Raw genomic sequence first — 24,448 nt, 5'->3', positions numbered from 1 at the left:
CACCTAACACTATGGGCAATTTAGCCATGGTCAATTCACCTAACCTGCACATCTTTGGAAGAAAACTGGAGCACCTGGAGGAAACCCACACAGACACAGAGAGAATGTGCAAACTCCACACAGACAGTTGCCCGAGTCTGGAATTGAACCCAGGTCCCTGATGCTGTGAGGCAGCAGTGCTAACCACTGAGCCAATGTGCTGCCCCAAATACATAGAATCCCTACAGTGTGGAAGCAAGCCATCCAGCCTCTCGAGTCCAAATTGACCCTCTGAAGAGCACCCCAACCAAATCCATCCCATCCCAGTAACCCTGCATTTCCCACAGCCAACCCAGTTTGCTCCATCCCTAGACACTATGGTTAGGTCAATCCACCTGACCTGCACATCTTTGGACTGTGGGAAGAAACCGGAGCACCTGGAGGAAACCCACGCAGACACAGGGAGAACGTACAAACTCAACACTGAGAGTTGCCTGTGACTGGCATCGAACCCGAGTCCTTTGCGCTGTGAGGCAGCAGTGCTAACTATTGAGCCACTCCAATTCCAAGTGAATGTGGTGAGGTTGGTACTTTGTTGATGCCAACCTCTATGAATGGTGGGTGCAGGCAGTCGCTGTCCATGAAGGATGCCCTGAGGTGTTAGGGAATGCCACATTAATGGATACCCAGAAAAGATGCGGGCAAGCTGCAGTCACCAAGTTACAACTCTGACTTTCAGGTCAGGGGTTGGCACTGTCTATTTTCTCACTGGTACCTGAGAGATTAGTCAGCTACACATAAATGAGGTGAGATGAAGTAATAATATGATGTTACTACATGCAAGTAGATCACTCACTGCTCACTAGTGAGATTTACTTCTGGCTGTTGAAACTTTAAGTGGGAATCAGATTATTTTTTCTGGCCAGCAAGAAAGTTAGAAAAATACAGTGAGAGTGGAAAGATAAGATACTTGCTGTCCAGAAAAAATGTGCAGATGCTTGGGAAATACATAGAACATAGAACATAGAAAAGCACAGCACAGAACAGGCCCTTTGGTCCATGATGTTGTACCGGGATTTAATCCTAATGTCAAATATAGTAAGTTAACCTACACACCCCTCAACTCACTGCTATCCATGTGCATGTCCAACAGTCGCTTAAATGTCCCCAATGACTCTGCTTCCACCACCACAACTGGCAACACATTCCATGCATTCACAACTCTCTGCGTAAAGAACCTACCTCTGATCTCTCCTTTGTACCCTCCTCCGAATATCTTCAAATACAGTTCATTAGATGTGTTTCTGCAGGAGGAGAGAGTGAACAGGAACACCAGATTGGTTTTAGTGTTAGGATTAACAGAGACACTCACCAGATTTTCACCCCAGGGTGGTGGACCTGATGCCTGAATTATTCCTGAGCACCAACCCTGCATCAGAACAGCAGCATTGATATGATTTTCATTTGCAAAGTGCCTAAATAGTCTATGGGATGGTTTTTGTCCCCAGTGGAAGCATGGGAGGAGTATGGAGGTGAGATGTAGGTACCAAGAGCCATTTCAAAAAGGTGAATGGTACCAATGTTGAGTCTTGTCATTTACAACTTCTTAGCATCTAGAAGAAGAAATATGCCTGAAGATACAGAGAGAGACTAGATAGAAGTGCTAAGAGAGGTCAACAACAGTTGATGTGGATCCAGTGCAAAAAACAATTCAATGATATCATAAGGTCTTGAAAGGTGAGTGATGAGTCACACTGGGATTCTGACAAGCAGTGTCATTTAGTAGCTCAACCTCCAGGTGAAGTGTATGGTGGATATTCTTGCCCAATATACACTGTTGTTCTGCACCCATTGTCACTTAATGGGATTGGATCTGAAGTGTCACTTGCTGAGTAGGTTAAGTCCTCACTATCAGTAAAGGATCAGCTGCAGATCGTAGAGGGGCCCAACTCAGGCAACATCAATCTCCTTGGTAGGGAGAGATGTTCCTGAGCAAGTACTGTCACAGCATGCCTCTGCATTTCCATGGGCGGCACGGTGGCACAATGGTTAGCACTGTTGCCTCACAGCGCCAGAGGCCCGGGTTCAATTCCTGCCTCAGGTGACTGACTGTGTGGAGTTTGCACATTCTCCCCGTGACAGCGTGGGGTTTCTCTGGGTGCTCCGGTTTCCTCCCACAGTCCAAAAATGCGCAGGTTAGGTGGATTGTCTGTGCTAAATTGCCTGTAGTGTTAGGTGAAGGGGTAAAAATGTTGGGGAATGGGTTTGGGTGTGTTGCGGGTCGGTGTGGACTTGTTGGGCCGAAGGGCCTGTTTCCACACTAAGTATTCTAATCTAACTCACACACTCACTTGCTCAGCCTTGATCAAGAGTAGAACAAATGGCACTGGGTGAGCAATACATTATGTGTAAATAGGAGGAAGAGAGTGAGCGAGAACTGGCTTTTAGCAGTGATCTTTGGATGACATAGGACAGCCACTGCCGTGCAAACCTTGTACTGCTGTCCTGAGCTGCCTTTCTTTGCTTTCCTAGGCTTTCCTCTACCAACTTCTGCTGGCCAGGTGACACCAGCAGCCTCACATCTCTCTCAGGACCCTTACTAAATTGAAGTCTCTCAGTACCAATAACTGTAACGATTGATGTCAGTGATTGAGCAGCTCACTAGGCATAGCTATTGCTTAAAAGGGCTGACTATTACAATCATTAGTACTCCTGACATCCCCATGTGTTCATGACAACTGCACCCAGGCACGTCACCAACCATTCTGCTTAACTCTTACTTCCTGATTGAAAATGTAAAGCTATTGCTCCAACACCTCTTATTGTAATGAGCTCAGTAATCAACTAATTAAAAATGTGCAAATTTTCCAGCTCATCTTGCCAACCTCCTTTTGAAAAAAAACTTGCTGCATTTAAGAGGCATCAGGATCCACTAACACCACCCAAGACTGCAGTTTCAATGCATGTCTGTAGCAGACCTCGCTGTCATTGGTGGTTGATGGCCTCCTTCTTCAAGGACTGCAATTTCCCGCCAGACGTAGTCGACGATGCCCTCCACCGCATCTCTTCCACTTCCCGCTCCTCCGCCCTTGAGCCCCGCCCCTCCAACTGCCACCAGGACAGAACCCCACTGGTCCTCACCTACCACCCCACCACCTCCATGTACAACGTATCATCCGCCGTCATTTCCGCCACCTCCAAACGGACCCCACCACCAGGGATATATTTCCTTCCCCTCCCCTATCAGCGTTCCGAAAAGACCACTCCCTCCGTGACTCCCTCGTCAGGTCCACACCCCCCACCAACCCAACCTCCACTCCCGGCACCTTCCCCTGCAAGAAATGCAAAACTTGCGCCCACACCTCCCCCCTTACTTCCCTCCAAGACCCCAAGGGACACTTCCATATCCGCCACAAATTCACCTGCACCTCCACACACATCATCTATTGCATCCGCTGCACCCGATGTGGCCTCCTCTATATTGGGGAGACAGGCCGCCTACTTACTGAACATTTCAGAGAACACCTCTGGGACACCCGGACCAACCAACCCAACCACCCCGTAGCCCAACACTTTAACTCCCCCTCCCACTCCACCAAGGACATTCAGGTCCTTAGACTCCTCCATCGCCAGACCATGGCAACACGACGGTTGGAGGAAGAACATAGAACATAGAACATAGAAGAATACAGCGCAGTACAGGCCCTTCGGCCCTCGATGTTGCGCCGATCCAAGCCCACCTAACCTACACTAGCCCACTATCCTCCATCTGCCTATCCAATGCCTGCTTAAATGCCCATAATGAGGGAGAGTCCACCACTGCTACTGGCAGGGCATTCCATGAACTCACGACTCGCTGAGTAAAGAACCTACCCCTAACATCTGTCCTATACCTACCACCCCTTAATTTAAAGCTATGCCCCCTTGTAATAGCTGACTCCATACTTGGAAAAAGATTCTCACTGTCGACCCTATCTAAACCCCTAATCATCTTGTACACCTCTATCAAGTTACCCCTAAACCTTCTTTTCTCCAATGAAAACAACCCCAAGTGCCTCAGCCTTTCCTCATACGATCTTCCTACCATACCAGGCAACATCCTGGTAAACCTCCTCTGCACTCGTTCCAGTGCCTCCACATCCTTCCTATAGTATGGCGACCAAAACTGCACACAATACTCCAGATGCGGCCGCACCAGAGTCTTATACCACTGCAACATGACCTCAGTACTCCGGAACTCAATTCCTCTACCAATAAAAGCCAGTACGCCATATGCCTTCTTCACCGCACTATTTACCTGGGTGGCAACTTTCAAAGATCTGTGTACATGGACACCAAGATCCCTCTGCTCATCCACACTACCAAGTATCCGACCATTAGCCCAGTACCCCATCTTTTTGTTACTCTTACCAAAGTGAATCACCTCACACTTAGCTACATTGAACTCCATTTGCCACCTTTCTGCCCAGTTCTGCAGCTTATCTATATCCCGCTGTAACCTGCCACATCCTTCCTCACTGTCTACAACTCCTCCGACTTTCGTATCATCCGCAAACTTGCTCACCCAACCTTCTAACCCCTCCTCCAGGTCATTCATAAAAATGACAAACAGCAATGGTCCCAAAACAGATCCTTGTGGAACACCGCTAGTGACGGTACTCCAAGATGAACCTTTGCCATCAACCACTACCCTCTGTCTTCTTCCAGCCAGCCAACTCCTAATCCAAACCTCCAACTCACCCTCAATGCCATACCTCCGTATTTTTTGCAGTAGTCTACCATGGGGAACCTTATCAAACGCCTTACTAAAATCCATATACACCACATCTACAGCTTTCCCCTCGTCCAGCTCCTTAGTCACCTTCTCAAAGAATTCAATAAGGTTTGTGAGGCACGACCTGCCCTTCACAAAACCATGCTGACTATCCTTGATCACATTATTCCTATCCAGATGTTCATAAATCCTATCCCTTACAATTCTCTCTAAGATTTTGTCCGCAACAGATGTGAGACTCACCGGCCTATAGTTACTAGGGTTATCCCTACTCCCCTTCTTGAACAAGGGAACCACATTTGCTAGCCTCCAATCTTCTGGCACTACTCCTGTAGACAACGAGGACATAAAAATCAAGGCCAATGGCTCTGCAATCTCCTCCCTTGCTTCCCAGAGAATCCTAGGATAAATGCCATCAGGCCCAGGGGACTTATCTATTTTCACCCTTTCCAGAATTTCCACCACCTCTTCTCTACATACCTCAAAACCATCCATTCTACTTAATTGTGACTCAGTATTCACATTGACAACAATGTCTTGTTCCTGATTGAATACTGATGAAAAGTATTCATTCAGTGTCTCCCCAATCTCTTCAGCCTCCACACGCAACTTCCCACTACTATCCTTGACTGGACCTATTCCTACCCTAGTCATTCTTTTATTCCTGACATACCTATAGAAAGCCTTAGGGTTTTCCCTAATCCTACCAACTAAGGACCTTTCATGTCCCCTCCTTGCTGCTCTTAGCTCTCTCTTCAGGTCCTTCCTGGCTACCTTATAACTCTCAATCGCCCCAATTGAACCTTCACGCCTCATCTTTACATAGGCCGCCCTCTTCCATTTAACAAGGGATTCCAATTCCTTATTAAACCACGGCTCCCTCACACGACCCTTTCCTTCCTGCCTGACAGGTACATACTTATCAAGGACACTCAATAGTTGCTCCTTGAACAAGCTCCACATATCAATTACGTCCTTGCCTTGAAGCTTACTTTTCCAAGCCACACATCCTAAGTCATGCCTCACCGCATCATAATTTCCCTGCCCCCAGCTATAACTCTTGCCCTGTAGTGCACACTTATCTCTCTCCATCACTAGAGTAAAAGTCACCGAATTGTGGTCACTGTCCCCAAAGTGCTCACCTACCTCTAATTCTAACACCTGGCCTGGTTCATTACCCAGAACCAAATCCAGTATGGCCTCACCTCTTGTTGGCCTATCTACATATTGTGTCAGGAAACCCTCCTGCACACATTGGACAAACACTGACCCATCTAACGAACTTGAGCTATAGCTTTCCCAATCAATATCAGGAAAGTTAAAGCCCCCATAACAACCACCCTATTACTTTCACTCTTCTCTTGAATCATCCTCGCAATCCTTTCTTCTATGTTTCTAGGACTATTAGGAGGCCAGTAAAAAACTCTTAACAGGGTGAGCTCACCTTTCCTATTCCTAACCTCAGCCCAAACTACATCAGATGGCGAGTCTTCATCCATCGTCCTTTCCACAGCTGTAATACTATCTTTGACAAGCAATGCCACACCTCCCCCTCTTTTACCCCCACATCTGACCCTACTAAAACATTTAAACCCTGGGACCTGCAACAGCCAATCCTGTCCCTGTTCTACCCATGTCTCCGTAATAGCCACAACATCGAAGTCCCAGGTACCAACCCACGCTGCAAGTTCACCCACCTTATTTCGTATACTTCTTGCATTGAAGTATACACACTTCAAGCCACTTTCCTGTTTACAGGCACCCTCCTTTGAAATTGATGCCATGTTCCTAACCTCCCTACACTCCAGGTCCTGCACCCTAAAGCTACAGTCTGGGTTCCCATGCCCCTGCAGAGCACTAGCAAACCCCCCCCCAAGAGCACTAGCAAACCTCCCACCAAGGATACTGGTGCCCCTCAGGTTCAGGTGCAGACCATCCTGTTTATAGAGGTCCCACCTTCCCCAGAAAGAACCCCAGTTATCCAAATACCGGAATCCCTCCCTCCTGCACCATCCCTGTAGCCACGCATTTAACTGTTCTCTCTCCCTATTCCTCGACTCTCTATCACATGGCACAGGTAACAAACCAGAGACAACAACTCTGTTCTTTCTAACTTTGAGCTTCCAACCTACTCCCTGAAAGCCTGCCTAACATCCTCAGCGCTTCTCCTACCTATGTCATTGGTGCCAATGTGGACCACGACTTTGGGCTGCTCCCCCTCCCCCTTAAGGACCCGGAAAACACGATCAGAGACATCACGTACCCTTGCACCTGGGAGGCAACATACCAAACGTGAGTCTCTCTCGTTCCCACAAAACCGCCTATCTGTGCCCCGAACTAACGAGTCCCCAATTACTATTGCTCTGCTCTTCTCCACCCTTCCCTTCTAAGTAACGGGGACAGGCTCCGTGCCAGAGGCCTGAGCCCCGTTACTTACCCGTTACTTACTAGCGCCTCATCTTCTGCCTGGGAACCCTCCAACCACAAGGGATGAACTCAGATTTCTCCAGTTTCCTCATTTCCCCTCCCCCCACCTTGTCTCAGTCAAATCCCTCGAACTCAGCACTGCCTTCCTAACCTGCAATCTTCTTCCTGACCTCTCCGCCCCCACCCCACTCCGGCCTATCACCCTCACCTTGACCTCCCTCCACCTATCGCATTTCCAATGCCCCTCCCCTAAGTCCCTCCTCCCTACCTTTTATCTTAGCCTGCTGGACACACTTTCCTCATTCCTGAAGAAGGGTTTATGCCCGAAACGTCGATTCTCCTGTTCCTTGGATGCTGCCTGACCTGCTGCGCTTTTCCAGCAACACATTTTCAGCAGTGGTTGAAAATCCAGCCCAGCAGATTTGTTTTAGGGTTAAATGAAAGAAACAGCAGATTTGTTTTAGTGTTCTAGTCAACAGCAAGAGCAGGCTTGTGTCACGTTAAAGTGAATAGCAACAGTAGGTTTGTTGATTTGCTTTATTTTTATATACAATCGCAACATTCCCTACTACTGGAAAGAACCAATCTCAATCTGATATTTTAAATGTCTCAGATGAATCATCTCTTCCATAATCAAGGCAATAAAAGCCATGTTGTATTGCTTGTTCTCATAATTTAACCTGATCCCCCTCTGGTATCTCTGGTATCATTCTGCAATTTCCTGATTTGAGCCATCTTTGATAACTGCGCCCTGAGTAGAATAGTTTCATTTGGAATCTGGTGTCAGGCATGTGAATATCATGGGTTGCCTAGTGGAGTTAGTCTTGAATAATTAGTGCCTTGCTGCTGGGCATATTGGTTTGAGAGAAGCAGTTGCTGTTGGTTTGCCTTTCTTGCCACTGGATTTGGAGGATTTTACCAAGATACCACTGAAGGAATTTCTCCAGTGTTTAAAGGAGCTTGCCATAGCTAGTTCAAGTCTCTGAAGTAGTTAGGAGCAAGCAGATCACTGCTGTATACCAAACCATGACCTTAGCTTTGAATGTGAGATCCAGATCCTCAAGTGCTCTTTTTTCTCAATCAGCATATTGGGAATAATCCCGGTGTTTGTTTCAAAGAAACACTTTCTCAGATGTGTCAGAGAAGGAGTCAACAAAGGTCTGGAACTATTTCTAAGTACGTGAACATACCCAAAGAACAAGATATTATAATTACACATTGTTATATAGCAAAGCATACAAATTGACATAAAGGGGCTACTTCTGAGTCAGGAGGCCAGTTCAAGCCCTACCAGCTCCAGATATGTATTGCAACATCTCTGAACAAGTTGATTTAAATATAAATATGTGTGTAGATCGACATAAACACAAAATCTTTCAGGGCGGTTAGCAACTAGTTTGTGTCCTGATAGATCAACTGCCATACTGATAGATTTCAGCTATCTAAAACTACAATTTACCAGCAGGAAGCATTGATAAATTGCTTGCTTTTTTTTAATTTAGGATTTGGTTAATAGAAATTATAGCCCATGATAATTTGGATTGTGAAGCCTAAACAACACAGAATAACTGCTTAAATAACTTATTTGCTGAATTATACTATTTGAATTCTGTGAGAGTCGAGTTTTGAAAACCATTTAAAACCATTTGGAAATCACAGGGAACAGGTGTAGGTCGTCAAGCCTGCTGCACCATTCAAATGTGACCATGACCCATCTGAATTAATTATCTTTACTTGCCTTTGTCCCATATTCCTGATGACATAAATCTATCAAATTCAGCTTTGAACCTTACAATTGATTGACATTCAATTGCCATTTTCAGAGAAGAGTTCTGACCTTCTACCATGCTTTGTGAAGTGAAATAAAGACAAATTGACATGAATATTGATTCATACTTTTTTATCTGCCACATTCAGCACCCAAGGAAATCATTTAGTGTTAGGATCACACCAATTATTCTCTTCAGACTTTACAAGAACTAAATGCAAAGGATACTAATGTGTAGTTAAAGGTCACAGCTCCCATCTATACTCAAAACTTGCCTGTAGCTATCAATCCAGCTGTGGAATGCCACAGAACTTGATTCTTCAATTTTGGATTGCAGAGTCCCTTAACCAATACCTAATTTGTTTTAATTTGTAGACATGACATCATGAAGTCAACTTCTCCTCAAAGAGACTACAAGTCCCTTTGTCTTTTGATGGGATTTGTTGTACTTGGGCATGCTGGAGGATTAGAGATTATCATGTTACCCTGCCCCTCTTAAGTTAGCAATGCTCCCTTTCACAAAATTAAAGCATATTGGATTCAATATATTGAACATCATTGGTTTACGTGGACCTTTGTTGGACATAAGGGAGAGGTTAAAGTTGAAGATGAACATCGCAATTGAAAAGACACTTGCACAGTGCTGCCACTGTCGCTGATAGAGTCACAGAGACGTACAGCATGGAAACAGGCCCTTTGGTTCAACTTATCCGTGCCGACCAGATATCCTAACCTAATCTAGTCCCATTTGCCAGCACTTGGCCCATATCCCTCTAAACCCTGCCAATTCATATCCCCATCCAGATGCCTTTTAAATGCTGTAATTATACCAGCCTCCACCACTTTCTCTGGCAGCTCATTCCATACACGCACCACCCTCTGGGTGAAAAAGTTGCCCCATACGTCTCTTTTATATCTGCCAAGAAATCTCTATAGTTTGGACATGCATTAGACTGAAACTTACCAAATTACCATCTCACCTGATTTTCCCAAATTTCTCATCATAGTCCACATGGATCAAAGGCTGTGAAAATTCTGTGCTCTGAGGTTCTCACAAATTGCTATTATGCCTCTTCTAAACCCTTGAAATTGAAATCTCTCATTTGACTCTGACTCACAAAACAATAAAACTTATTTAGGATTATCAACTATAACGACAGAGTTGAGGAGTAAAGGACCAAGGACCTCCATTTTGAATAGTGTATCCCAGGACCCCTTATAAAGTATTAAAGTGCGCTTTTATTAATCAGTGCAATGGTTTCTTTGTTATCATGGATGCTGTAGAATTGGATCTGCAATATGAATGAGGCAATTTCTACAATGCCATTTACTGAACGTAACTCTAATATCACAAGCCTTATGCCAACAACACATATGTATATCGATCATGATCACAGATATAACGGATTATAAAATTCAGAATTTTAATAATGGATGAAAAAGTCTGAAATGCAATATTAGTGAAGGATATATAACATAAGTTTAGAAAGTTAATCAGGAATTTTGCTTGATACTTTACAGGAAATGAACCAGCTTACTGACCTTGTATGGGATAATACCTGGATGAGCCAAATTTGATAGGTTAGATTATCTTTTTCCTTTCCATAATTCTTAAACTTCGTTATCTTCAATCCTTGTTCACACTTTAAACACATTTACAGAAGTGAAAAGGTGCAGAAGGAGGCTATTTGGCTCATTGTGCCTGCATCGGCTCTCTAACCATTCAATTTACAGACCAACTACTGCCTTTTCACCATAATCCTGCACAGTGTTTCTATTTAAATAATTATCCAATGCCTTTAAAATCGAATCTATCTGCGTCATACTGCTAACTATTCATTACCCTAACTACTGTGTGAAAAAAGGTTTATCGTCAACTCAAAATTCCTTCTTTAACAAAACACTTTAAAACTGTGCTCTTTGGTCCTCTTATCCATTTAAAATTGGGAACAGAATCTCCCTATGCACTCTGGTCAGATCCCTCTGGATTTTTAAAACTTCTTTCAAACCTCCTCTTTGCTTTCTGCTCTCCAAGGAAAAGAATTCCAACTTTTTTAATCTTTCCTCATAACTGAAATTTCTCATGCCTGGCACAATTCTCGCAAACTTCCTCTGTCTTCTCCCAAATGTGTTCACATCCTCATTAGATGGATTGGCCATGCTAAATTGTTTGTAGTGTTCAGGGATGCACAGGCTAGGTGGATTAGCCATGGTACATGTGGGGTGATGGGGAAAAGGTAGGGGGGCTAGGTTTGTGTGGGATGTTCTCTGGAGGGTTAGTGCAGGTTTGAAAGACTGAATGGCCTCTTTCCACACTGTAATGATTTTATTCTATGATCCCGCCAATAACGTGGAATTCAGAACTTTACACAATATCCCTGTTAGTGTCTAGCCAATGTCTTATACAAGTTCCAACTTTTCTTGAAGGTGATCACTCAGGGGGTACCTATCCATTGGAGGAAAGCCCTGTACTCTCAAGTTGGAAGACTTCGGGAAATCACAGCTTAGTCCATTTGTTTTCATCTGACATCCAACCTTGCTATCAATCTAGCAGTTCTTAAGACATTGCAACCAAGAGGAATAATCCTGGACGTGCTTTCATTTCTGGACACATTTTCTGGATACTGGATACATTTGAGGTATCTCAACTGAGTTAACTTCCACTAGATTAGAAATGAAACTTAAGATCTTTATGATTGGTGGGGTTCAATGTTACAATATTGTGTACTCAACATTGGACAATCAGAAATCCTGTTGATTTCTTATAGTTGGATGGAGAAGTATAGTCACCTATTAGACTAGGTGGTATCTTCATCATTTCATTCAGTTGGTTTTTGCCTCTGACTTAGAAAGTTGTGGATTCAAATCTTATCCAGAGTCTAAGCATATGCTTCCTTTTCTAGAAGCATCTGTGCAGTTCTTTTGGTGTTTATTTTGCTTCCTCTTCTGTTTTGGAGATAAAAGAGCACTGCATTTATGCATTTTTTTTCATTTAGATCATTCAGATGAAATGATAAAACAAAATCCCATCTGCCCATTTCTGTGGTATGTAGTACAGTTGGCATGTTAACAATCTCATGATAAAATGTTCTGTTGTTAAAAAACAGCAGGGAGTTCACCTAGTGTCCTAACCTCCACAGCCAAGCCATAAAGTAAATTCGTTTATGTTATTGCCATTTGGAGGATATTCTTGTGTGCAAGATGCAATGTGTATTGACCTCTATTACAACATTTAATATACTTCAAAGTAATTCAGGCCACACAAAACCAATTTCAGAATGTGATAGGATAAATACAAGTGTACTTTCTCCAGAGCCATGAATAATTATTAGAGAGAGAGAGAGAGAGAGACCAATCAACAATTGCTGAGTGCAAAGGAATGTGTTATTTTACTTTTTATCATACCTAATCTCAAACTTCTGCACAACATTTTCTAGGAGAGTAGATATTATCCACTGAGGGTGAGAATGAAGTTAATGACAAGGCTCTGATATCATTATGCAATGTAATGTTATGGATCCAATTTCTTTGTGATCTTACAAATACCAACGAAGTTGACATACAATTACAGCAGTTGTAGAGCCACAAAATATGTTTTATTTTAAATCAGATTATGTGGGATTATTTCAAACAATAGTAAAATTGTAATAGAAATGAAACTTTGTAAGAGTCACATATCTTCATTAAAAACCTGATAACAATGTACTGTATAAAATAATATGTTTTTCAAACCATAAGATTCAATAACTTTGGTGTTATTTCAATTTATATTCTTAAACCACTCCCCCCCCCCAATTCTTGCATGATGGCTTTAATCTATTAAAGATGCTAAGTTAGGATTTAACTAATGAAATAACTCACAGCTATTGTATTGTAACACTCAAACATAACCTTAAAGGCAGCTTCAATAATTGGTAAATATGTAAAAAGCAGATGAAAATGCTTTGCCTATCAAGGATTAAGATTCAGGCTACTCGTATGACTTACATGTAAATATACTTGCTGTTGTGCTGTTTTTCTGCACATTGTATAATTGGTCTCAGCATTCCTGCTATGTAGGAAGGTTTCCAGTGGTTTTGCTTTCCAGAGTCCCAGCTTGGAACCTGGCAGTTTGATGGATTAGGTTTCTTGTGTCTGGTGATATTCAAAGTTTAAAATCATATGTCATGTATGGTCAATTGGTAATGTATCTCAGTGTTCTAGTGTCCATAGAATCATCTCCCGTGTGCGTTGCCATCAGAAATCAAGGTTGGGGATGATGCTCAAGGACAGTGGAAGAATGCAAAGTCAGCAGAAGTAGGAATGTACAGTCATGTGTATGCTTGGGTTGGGGTGGGGATGGGCTGCTGAATGCAATCATAGGCTAAATTATATATCATTCTGGTTAGCAATTGTTCACTGTGACGCAAGGACAAATGACAGTTTTGAATACTATAGCATTTTATAGATGTTAGAAGTGTCTCAAATAGCTTCATATGCGATGAATTGCATTGAAACACAGTTACCATGGTTATGGAGGCAAACATAAGCTGCCACTTTATGAAAACACAATCCAATAAGTATCAATGAAACAACTCATTATTGTTTTTTGTTCAGCACAAAGACGAGTAACCGATTCAGCCCAACCAATATGCACTGCTGTTGTGTTAGCAAAGGCAACTCCATATTCTTTAATATACTTATTTTCCAAGCTATCAATGGGCGAATATTGGCAGAAGAACTGAGTAAGCCCTTCTTTGAAAAGCTCTAAATCAATCTTCCATATCCACTAGAACCACAAGATCAATCAGGGAGAGCAACTTTAATGCCTATTCATAGGACATTCTTTCCAGCAGTTGTTTCTTGTGAAGCCAAGGTGATGTTGACTCTTGAACAAAATCTTGTGTTCCAGACATAATAATGCTCTCAAAAAGCCTGTTGTACTTCAATAAGTACATTGCCTGCACTGAATTACACACACACAGCAAACTCACATTGTATTGGATTAAAATCAAAGGACATTTTTGTACAAGTTTTCACTGAAACAGGAACTATTTATGGTATAAATATGAACATGGACATTCATACATTTTAATATGGACATCTGGAAGCAATATTAATGCCAATTCCATGTTTAATTAATTACTTGCACTTATGTTTATGTCCAATGTGGTATTTGCATAGTTACACTCTGGTTTTATGGGTACTTACACTCTTGTTTGTATATTTGTATTCAGTTTATATGCTTAATTACACTTGTGTTTCAACCTGTGTTTATATGGTCCCATTATTCTCCTTATTCTGATTATTGATGTTTGGGTTATGTTGATTATTTATATTTTTGTTTGCTGTTTGTACTGCTGTGTGGAGAATCATTTATTTCTGTGTTCACTTGATTTATATCCATGCTTCTATCATCACTTATGCTCATCTTTCAAGCTTGTCAGGTATTGCCAACAGCACCAGAGATTTACAGTGCTATTGCTTCACAGTTACCGTTGCTTCAGAGGATTGCTCTTGGTGTATTGTTCTGACTACAAATAGCAGTGGCAGTGGGAATCTCACGGTCAATTACTTTATACAAGAAGCACATGTCATTATTAGTGAAGTACTAAAAAAAATTGATTTTATCAATCATGGCTCATGAGTGACTTCATGATGTTGTTGTAAATAACTGTTTATTTATGGACTCTGCTACCTTGACGACAGTTACTTGGAGAGGTAGTTGACCTTTGGCAATTGTTATGAGTATAGTTCCAATCCATGATTAAATAACTGAATAAGAATCCCCTGAGACATGAATTTGCAAAATCAGTCAACCACTTGAGAACTGATTTTATTAAGTAAGCAATTGTAACATCGTTGTTGCCAGATAACCTACTTCAGTCTTTTTTGTCACCAACTCAAGTGTATCCCAATTCATTTCTATTGCTTCAATCAAATAATGTGAAAACTCCCTACTGTAGCCACAGAATCTATCCCCTCCTGGATACTGATCCAGAACATTTGCAATCTTGGCACACTATCTGAACTGGTCTTCTCCACCACTAGCAAATATTTAGTTCCAAAAGCTTTTATGTGCCCCTGCTGCAGATCATTTGCTGCTAGAAGTTTCATCTAGGTAAGTGTCACCACTGGACTTAACTATTTCTATGCTCCCTTATCTGGCTGCCCACCATTCCCCTCAAAACAAACAACACGCTGCTACTCATGCCTCAACTTGTACCAAATCCCATTTACACACTGTCACCTCGGCATTTTGGCTCCCAATTCTGAAGTATAATAGTTTTAAAATTCTCATGTTTCGTTCCTGGTGATACCTCTCCCATATTCTGTAAATGCCATGTTCAGATTTTCATTTCTTGGCTCCGTGCCTTTAGCTGCCTGGACCTAAATGCTGGAGTTTTCTTCTGATACCACTCCCCACACCATCTTAAGGATGCTCCTTAAAACTTATCAAACTCCGGTCCATCCCTCTGACTGTTAACTGAAAGTTTTGGTCACCAGCCCTAGTGCCTGTCTGCTTCAGTTTCAAATGTTGAGTTCTTTTCATTCACTCATTGGATGTGAGCATCAGTCACAAGGCAGTCTTTGTTGGTCATCCCTAACTGAGGGGTAGCCCTTGACGAGCAGCTGAAGTCCATATGGTTTAAATATATCCACAGGGCTGTTATAAGGAGTTCCAGGATTTTGAGCCATTGAGACTGAAGGAAGAGCAACATTGTTCCAAATTATGATGATGTGTAACTTGGAGAGGTACTTGTAAATGCTGGTAAATCCATGTATCTGCTGCATTGGTTATTCTAGGTGGTAGAGGATTTAGGTCTTACAGATGATCTCTAAGGAGGCTTGGTGAGTTGTTGCATTGCATCTTGTAGGCAGTACACATTGCTTTGTCATCATCAGTGAACATATCTGATTCTGACATTATGATGGAGGGAAGGTGATTGACAAAGCAATTGGAGATGGTTCTACCTGGAATACAACCCTGAGAAACTTCTGTAGTGATGTTCTATGGTTCCTGATGAAGGGCTTTTGCCCGAAACATTGATTTTCCTGCTCCTCGGATGCTGCCTGACCTGCTGTGCTCTTCCACCACCACTCTAATCTCTGACCTCAAACAACTAGAGCCATCTTCCTTTGTGCTAGCTATGACTCCAAACAGCAGAAAGTTTCCCCCTGATTTTCATTGACTCCAATTTTGCTAGAGGTCCTCTGATGCAACATTAAGTCAAATACTGCCTTGATCTTAAGGACAGTTATTTTCACTTCCCCTTTTAAGTTAAACTCTTTTGTCCATGTTTAGACCAAAGCTGTAATGAAGTCATGAACTGAGTGGTTTTAGCAGAACCCAAATTGAGCATCACTGACCACATTATTGCTGTCTGATAGCACTGTTGGTAACTTCTTTCATCATTTTACTGATGATTGGGAGGAGACTGATGGGGTAGAAATTGACTGGATTGGATTGGTTCTGCTTTTCATGGGAAAGACATGCCTGGGAAATGTTCCACATTGCCAAGTAAATGCCAGTGTTTTAACTGTAGTGGAAGATGTTGGAGATGTTTTCAGTGCTCTGGTCCATGTTTTTTGTAGACCACAGCCTTTGTAATATACAGTGCCTTCAATTGTACCTTGATGTTATGTGGAGTGAATGAATTGACTGAAGATTGGCATTTGTGATGCTAGGAACCTTAGCTGAGGTAGAAAAGGATCATCCACTGAGCACTTTCGGCTGATGATTCTTGCATATGCTTCAGCCATATCTTTTCCACTGATACGATGGGCGATAAGGATGGGAATATTTGTGGAGCACTCTCCCCCAATAAGTTGTTTAATCACCTGCCACAACTCAGTACTAGATGTGATAGCACTGAGGAGCTTAGATCTGATTGGTGGGTTGTGTGGATCATTAGCCCGGTCTATTAATTGCTGTTTTGACAAGTAGACTTGTTGCTTCAGCAGGTTGACATCTTGTGAATTCTACGTTACCTGCGTCTCAAACTAACCTGAAATACACTCCTGTGAAATATACAAAATCCTGTGGGTGTCCTGTATCCTTCAGGCGTTTTACTTAGGGTTCAAAGTAAGTAAATGTTATCAAAGGTGCGATATAAATGCAATTTGTTCTTAACGTCGGACTGATTTACTGACACAAAAGATTGACATTGCTGTTGTATCTGTCCAATGCATTACCCAACGATACCGAAAGTAAAGCTGTTAACAAACTTGGGTTTACCTGCTGTGACTGTGAAAGCACCATATATTCGTAGGTTGGGCTCAATCAGTCCAGAATGAAATGTTTACTAAACCTTCACCATCCTTATCCCCTGTTATATTCACTTAAAACAAAACCTGTTAGCACTCAGTTCGCGTGATGATGCTGTAAATCCTAAAAAGAAACGAGCGACTGTTCAGTCGGGTTCTGGGTTTAATTTCAATGGAATCCTGTCTATTTAAGGGATTTTTTTTTGAGGCTGCTATTGAGTAGCCAAAAAGTACACGCTGATGTGCACTGGGGTTCGAGTGCCCAGCCTGTTTTCTCTCTGACGCGATACCGTAATCTGCTAATCTCTTTAGATCTGCTTGTTTGGCAGTGCAGATGTACCCTGGCTGGGACTCCTTGTTCATGCCTCACTGATAGGGATTAGTGTTGAGATGTCCCCTTTGCTGTCGTTCGAAAACCCATCAGTTCCCCCCCCCCCCCCGCCTTTTCTCGGTGAAATGCCTCGCTGCAATCTCGTCCCCGCCCCGCCTCCAATCCAAACCAGGTAACAGGCATCTCATCCAAACTTCTTCCTTTGAGGAATGCCTTTCTTCCGCCGGTGATCTCCCAGCGACAGGACGCTCACCCCCGAATCAGGCCAGCGTTCACGCCCAGCAAAGGATGCGCTCAGACCGTCGCCCCAAAAGTAAGGGCAAAATACCGAATTGTTGTCAAGGTTTCCAAACTTTTTGTCAAAAGCAAGGCAAAAAATACCCAAGGCCCACCTAAAAGCAGCAGCCCAACCCCCTCACTCAACAAGTACCAACGAGCTACTGATTTGTGGATTTGAGCTGGGGTGTATATATGTATTTGCAGATGTATGCTTGTGTGTTCATGTGTTGAATTGCATTTGGTCTGTGTATGTGTACTGGGAGGGGGGTGGGGGTCTGTGCTTTGAGGATTTCTGTTATTGTCGGGTGTCACTGGCTCGTCCAGCATTTATTGTCCATCCCTAATTTCCCAGAAAGCAAGTAAGAGTCAACCACATTGTTGTGGGTAGGCCAGACCAGGTTAGAACAGCAGGTTTCCTTCTGTAAAGGACAAAAGCGAACCAAGTAGATCTTTCCCAACAATTGGCAATGATTACGCGGTTGTCGTTAGGCTCGCGTTTTATTGCCACCATGAAGGGATTCAAATCCACATCCCCAGGAAGTAGCCCCAGTGTTGGATTACAAATTTAGTGGGAGGGAAGTGAGGACTGCAGAGGACCAGAGTCCAGAGAGTGGTGCTGGAAAAGTACAGCAGGTCAGGCAGCACCCGAGGTGCAGGAGAATTGATGTTTCGGGCGTAAGTCCTTCATCAGGAATTTCAGCACCACACTCTGGACCTCTTACAAATTGACTGGCCTTGTCACAATGCCACCCGCTCCCTGAATGTTCGATGGCGTTTTCGGTCTGGGTGTATGTGCTGGGTCTGTGTTCGTGTAGAGGTCTCTGTGTGTCTGATGTTTGATTAGATTAGATTCCCTACAGTGTGGAAACAGGCCCTTCGGCCCAACCAGTCCACACCGACCCTCCGAAGAGAAACCCACCCAGACCCATTTCCCTCCGACTAATGCACCTAACACTATGGGCAATTTAGCATGTGTTGTGTTGTGATCGCTGCTTGTGCGTGTGCACATGTTTGGGAGTGCATTTGTGTTGGAGAAAGTGAGGTCTGCAGATGCTGGTGTGTTGGGGTTTGTGTTAGCGTTTGTGAGCTTTGGGAGTGTGTTGGGTTTGTAATTGCGGTTGGGGTGAATGTATGTTGGAATCAGCGATTGTGTTGGGGTGTCCGGTTGTCGGGGTGTATGCTTGGATTGGGGTGTTGTTCACGTTTTGCCGGTCTCTTGGTGTGGGGAGTACTCTCGGATGCTGAAAAGTTGGATCTGACAGTGGTTGTGTGAGGAAAGAGTGCGTGAGCGCGTCAGCACCAAAGTTAAACACAAAAGCCTTTTACGCAGGGGCGAGAGGAGTTTCCTTTGTTCTAGACAGAGAAGCTTGGAAGAGATCAGAGAGAATTAACCCTCAGACACGCAGCACTTCGGAGGTTATCGGTGGGCTGGCAGTATTGGGATGCAGGTAATGACCATTCCCTATGCCTTTAGGGTAAGTTTTTATTCCTTCTAAAGAGACAGCTGTCCGTGACAGTGTAAAGAAAAGATGATTTTACAAACCGCGCTAGACAGCGCGAAAGTTGATGGAATGGCCTCTTAAATCTCGTTGTTGCAATTCGTTTATTGTCACAATTAAATTTTATTTGTCCTGGTTGCAGGCGAGTCGCAACAAAGCATTTTTTTTTAAAATAGCGTAAATATTAGGCGCATTGGATTTTCAAATATTTACAGCAGGCAAGCAACAGGTAGGAGTTGAGTGGCGAACTGCAGCCTCCTTTGTAGAGGCTGATACTGAACTCGGGAAAGGCCTGTCTTTGTTCTCAGTTTGGATTCATCACCCTCAGACAAACTCTTCACTCGCCTGAGAATAGAACGAGGGCTCTCAATAATTCCATACTCTGACTACATCGAACATGGCTGGGCATTACAATCCTCTCCCAGCAAAGATCAAGGTGTTAAAGTGATCTTTTTAGGTGTGTGTGTGTGGGGGGGGGGGGGGGGGGAGGTGCGGAGGTGGGTTCATGTTATGAAATCAAGATGAAATTGCCTTTTTTTCGCTGCTGATCCTCGCTGGGCGCTGCAGTAAGGAGTTATTGACAGTTTCGTTTCTTTTTAGGGTGAAAATATCGTTTGCGCGGAGCAGGGTAAACTGCGGTGGGGGGGGGGGGGGGGGAGAAGAGAGAAGAGAGAAGAAAAAAACCTAAGTCAAATCGAACTTGTAAAAGCAACTATTTGATCGCGACCACTTGGGATCTACAGTGTGTTTTACAGTAGTTACCAGACATCGTGTATCACGGAGTAAATGAAATGTGACAACATCCCCCGGGCTCCTTGTCCTTTTCTGCTGGGTTCCGAATTATCCCATCGCCAGGTCTGCTGCTTTGGACGAAAATATACGATTGCGCAGGTTTGGAACTCAGGGCTGCGAAAGTTGCATCGTTTTCCTTGGAGCAACAGTTAATTCGCCAGGTTGGCAGCCAGGAAAAATCGTCTCTAAATACAGCTTCTCGACTCCAGATGTTTTTTTTTAAAAGAGATGAAGAGATTTTATCTAAAATAGCGTTCCATTCTATTCACATTCTCGGCGGACCTCAAGTGACGGTAAGCAAATGTACAGAGTAATAGTTATCGTTCAGAGGGAGAAAATATCCAAGCATCTCTTTTGGATCCATTGTTAAACATTTGAAGGGTAGAAATCGCCCAGCATAAATCTAGACATGGCAAGTTCTTTTGTTTCAGGTTATAGGGGGAACTATCCCTTCCTGAACTCACATCTCTATCAGTCTTTGTCTCTCCCTCCCTTGCTCTTTCTCTTTGTCCCCCGTGTGTGGCTCTTTATTTTTGGACGAAGATCCATCCGAATAGTTTTGCTCTTTGTACGGGAAGAAGATTTAGGCTTCCACTTCGAGTACAAATGAAATTTTGAACTTGCCCAAAATCTGCCTGACGCAACAGACAAGGTATTGCAAGACTTTGAGGAGCAATCTTGAATTAACAAAATACTTTAAAGATGCTTTCCAATGCGGTTAAATCACTCGAGACAGTACATGTGTTCTGTTATCATTTTTCTCAGACTATCCAGAGATACTTAACCTTGCTGTTAATTACATGGCACATGAGAAATATATCCAAATTGTATGTTAGATGTTGGGTTTGGTTGACAGTGCCAGAATTAAAACAATAGATCATGGTCCCTGTACTGACTCGAGACAGATACATCAGAATTTCACAATATATTCTTAACGAGTAGGTAACAAGTGAGAGTTAATTGGATTTGGGGAAAGTCATTTATCATTCATTTTCTGCCTAAAATTTGGACCTTCTTTACTTTCATCGATTCTAAACAGTGAGTTCAGCCACTCCCTATTCTTTTGTTACCCAAGGACTCCTCGTGAGAGAGGACCATTGTTTGGTACTGCATGTCTCCAGTTAATAATTCATAGATTTTTCTGTAGTCAGTTTAATTTAAGCAGTTTAAACTAATATTTCTTTTCAGCTACCCCTTCACATTGCTACCCTGAATTATTTTTTTATAGAATAAATTTCTTAAAACTAACCCCACCACAAAAAGTTCAATAAAAAAAGACAGTCTTTCATACATGTTGTAAAATGCATAATGTATTTGAAAAAAAGCATTACTTTCGTTAAGGTAATGGATTCAATTTTTGTATTTTTACTGAAGAGGGGTATAATGAAGATTTATTTGGAGAATATATTTAGACTGTTCCAAGTAAAACAAAACAAATTACACAATTTCACGGATCATCCTGTTTAATTACTCATCTCAAACTATACTTCAGTTGATTTACTTTGCTGTCTTTTTTACAGTCACATTTTGGCATGACTGCAGGCTACTTTTACTTTTTACAGGGCTTTTTCCACCACTTTGCAAAAAAAGTTCTGATATTTGAATATTCTACATAGAGAAATAGTTTGGATTAAAACAGGGTCCAGATCTGATTCCTTCAATGCGTTAGCAATAGATAAAGCCATGTACTAAATAGTATATGTGATTACATTGAACCTGGTAAATAGAAGTAAAGTGATTTTTTAAAAAATGTGAGACAAAGTGAGTTAGGATCCCATCCTATGCTTTACAAGGACTTTTAGGTAAAAGTTACATTTATTTTTAGATATCTTGGTGCAGTGATTTCAAAACAGAGATCACATATAAATACATGTTTCTTACATTTTTTCCCACTTTTTCTTTTATATTTCTCTATTCTTTGTTTGTTATCTGTGTCCTTTCCCATCTTATGTTACTTTCAATCATAAATCAATGTACTGTTCCCAATCTACTGACGGAAGCTTAAGTTGCTGACTACAATAAAATCATATAGAACAACATTGAGGCTTGGAGTGGGTGAGGGATGTAAATGGAATGAGTGTCTTAGAGAATCCTGGTGTGCAGGGAAGCCATCATGTATGACATACAAATTCTCACACATAAGAGACAGCAATTATTAGTTTAAGGTTGTGCTAAGATTAATAAAGATATGAACTATTCCTGAAGGGGCTCCATCTCATTGGCCAAGTAACAGTATTTTCTCAAAACCAAACTAAGTAGTTGAGTAATTCTTTGAAAAGGATGTTTGAAAATAATGCTTAGCCTTGATAAAACTTTCCCAATTCTATCATAAAATGAGTTGAAATTGAACAGAAGTAAGTTGCTCTTCTGTTGGAATCATGACCAATATTGAATTATACACACAGCATTCTTTTGACTCATCCCAATTCATTCACTGGGAACAGACCCTCCGTGCTCTGTTTACAATGTCTAGCTGTTTCTTGTCCATTTCCAGAGAACGCACTGTATTTATGTAATTAGCTTCAGTAACAAACATTTGAACTGAGCTTTGGCTTTCTAGCACTCCTGAAGTCTCGGTACCTAACATCTTATCGCTTTCCAATTACATTTATACTTTCTCGATTTATTTTGGTTACCCACTAGTGACTCTGATGCTTGGTTAACATAAAGTTAGCCATGAAATATTTTACAGGCAATTTGGGATGTTTATTTCATTCCACTTTGAGGCAGATTAAAATGAAGTCAAAATGTTGCAGGAATTATACAATGTTTCACCTGTTAACCAAGTATTTTCTCTTTCAAAGGAAGAGTTCACCAGAATATACCAAGATGGAGAATTAATGTGGATTTTTACAACTTCTAAGAGTCAAATATCAATGGATTTATGTTCCCTACTTGTACAGTTGTAGACCCGCAAGCTGATTGACGAGTTTGGAGATATTATTATGAAGGGTTCATCATTTAAATCTTGGGAACAACAGTTAATTCATGTGAGGACAAACAAAGGATATAAGCTAAATTGATCTCTATGGAATTTAATTTTACAAATTGGATTGCTTGTGAAGATGATGGCATTTGGATAATTCTACTATCAAGATTCAGAATGAATTCCAGGTATGTTAATGCGTTGCTTCATATATCGCAATGTCTGCAAAGGACAATATATCTTCTTTTATGGCTTCTCCTTTGTAAAGATTTTCTCTGTTTGAGATGAACCATGGTGAAGTAAACAATCTAGCCAGAATTCAGAGGCAGAATGAAACTACACAGGTAAATAATAACGAGACCCCAGTTCTGCTCAGTGAATGATAATAATACAATTTATGTAGTTTGTGGACTTTCAAAAGGCATTTCATGAAGTGTCACAGAACAAGCTTGTGAACAAAATAAGAGCTCATGTAGTGAAAGGGACAGCAGCAGCATGTATAAAAAAAAATTGACTGACAGGGAACAGAATTATGAAAAACAGTTTGCATTTGGTCTGGTGGAAGGTTTGCCGTTGGGTTTCTGAAGAAGTGATGTTGGGATCCCTGCATTTCTTGATAAATTCATTATCTTGACGTGTGTATACAGGGCACAATTCTAAACCTTGTGGATTATATAAAACTAACAAGCATTATGAATAGTGTTCAACTTCAAAAAGCCATAGGTCGGTGGAATGAGTAGACAAGTGGCAAATGGAATTTGATGCAAGGAAGTGTGTAGTGATTTATTTTGGTAGGAAGAACGAGGAGAGACAACATAAAATAATGAGTAGAATTTTAAAAGATGTATAGGTGCAGATTGATCTGGGGGTGTATGAGCATACATTTATGAAACTGAGAAGCAACTAATAAAGCTCCTGGGATCTAGGGATTTATGCACAGATTTTAGAGTACAAAAAGTAAAGAATTTCTGATAAGTCTGTACAAAACATCAATTCAGCCTCAACTGGAGAGTGGGGACCTCTGGGGACAAAACCTGAGGAAGAATTTGAGGGGATTAGAGAGGATGCAGAAAAGATTCATGTGAATCATTCCAGGGATAAGAAACTTTATTATGGTGGTTTGCTTAGAGAAACTGGAACTTCTCGCCATAGAGAAAGTTAAAAGGAAATTTGATAGAATTATTCTATCAATCATATGGGGTGTGAATAGAATGGATGGGGAGAAGCAGTTTCCATTGGTGCAAAACTTGAGAACCAGCATGCAACAATATAAAGTGATGAACAATAGAGACAACACTAGCATGAGCAAAATAATTTTAAAGCAGCAAGTTGTTAGGATATGGATTGCAATGCCTGAGAGTGTGCTGCAGGTAGATTCAGCAGAGATCTTCCTAAAAAATAACTATTGTATAATTATCTGAAAGCA

At 41.9% G+C, this 24,448-nt stretch overlaps 2 long non-coding RNA genes across 8 annotated transcripts in view; one reads left to right on the top strand and one right to left on the bottom strand.

Annotated features, from left to right (window-relative positions):
* The window catches only part of LOC122564379 (uncharacterized), a 231,353-nt gene that overhangs the window by 157,846 nt on the left and 49,059 nt on the right, over positions 1–24,448 (bottom strand). The gene's annotated exons all lie outside the window — the stretch shown is intronic.
* Positions 19,111–24,448, top strand: part of LOC122564380 (uncharacterized) — a 224,744-nt gene continuing 219,406 nt past the window's right edge. For 4 of the 6 annotated variants that reach the window (XR_015752875.1, XR_015752872.1, XR_015752874.1 and 1 more), the window contains exons 1-2: positions 20,006–20,389; positions 22,901–23,210. This is a non-coding gene — a long non-coding RNA (uncharacterized LOC122564380). Of the gene's footprint in view, positions 19,281–20,005; positions 20,390–22,900; positions 23,211–24,448 lie in introns of those variants that run through there. The other 2 variants (XR_015752876.1, XR_015752877.1) reach the window with 2 other exon arrangements.

This window comes from Chiloscyllium plagiosum, unplaced genomic scaffold (assembly GCF_037043375.1).
Source record: "Chiloscyllium plagiosum isolate Xiang-an unplaced genomic scaffold, Cpla_swu_hap1 HiC_scaffold_34, whole genome shotgun sequence".
In the NCBI taxonomy this organism is placed as follows: Eukaryota; Metazoa; Chordata; class Chondrichthyes; order Orectolobiformes; family Hemiscylliidae; genus Chiloscyllium; species Chiloscyllium plagiosum.
This window is presented reverse-complemented; position numbering and strand designations above follow the sequence as displayed.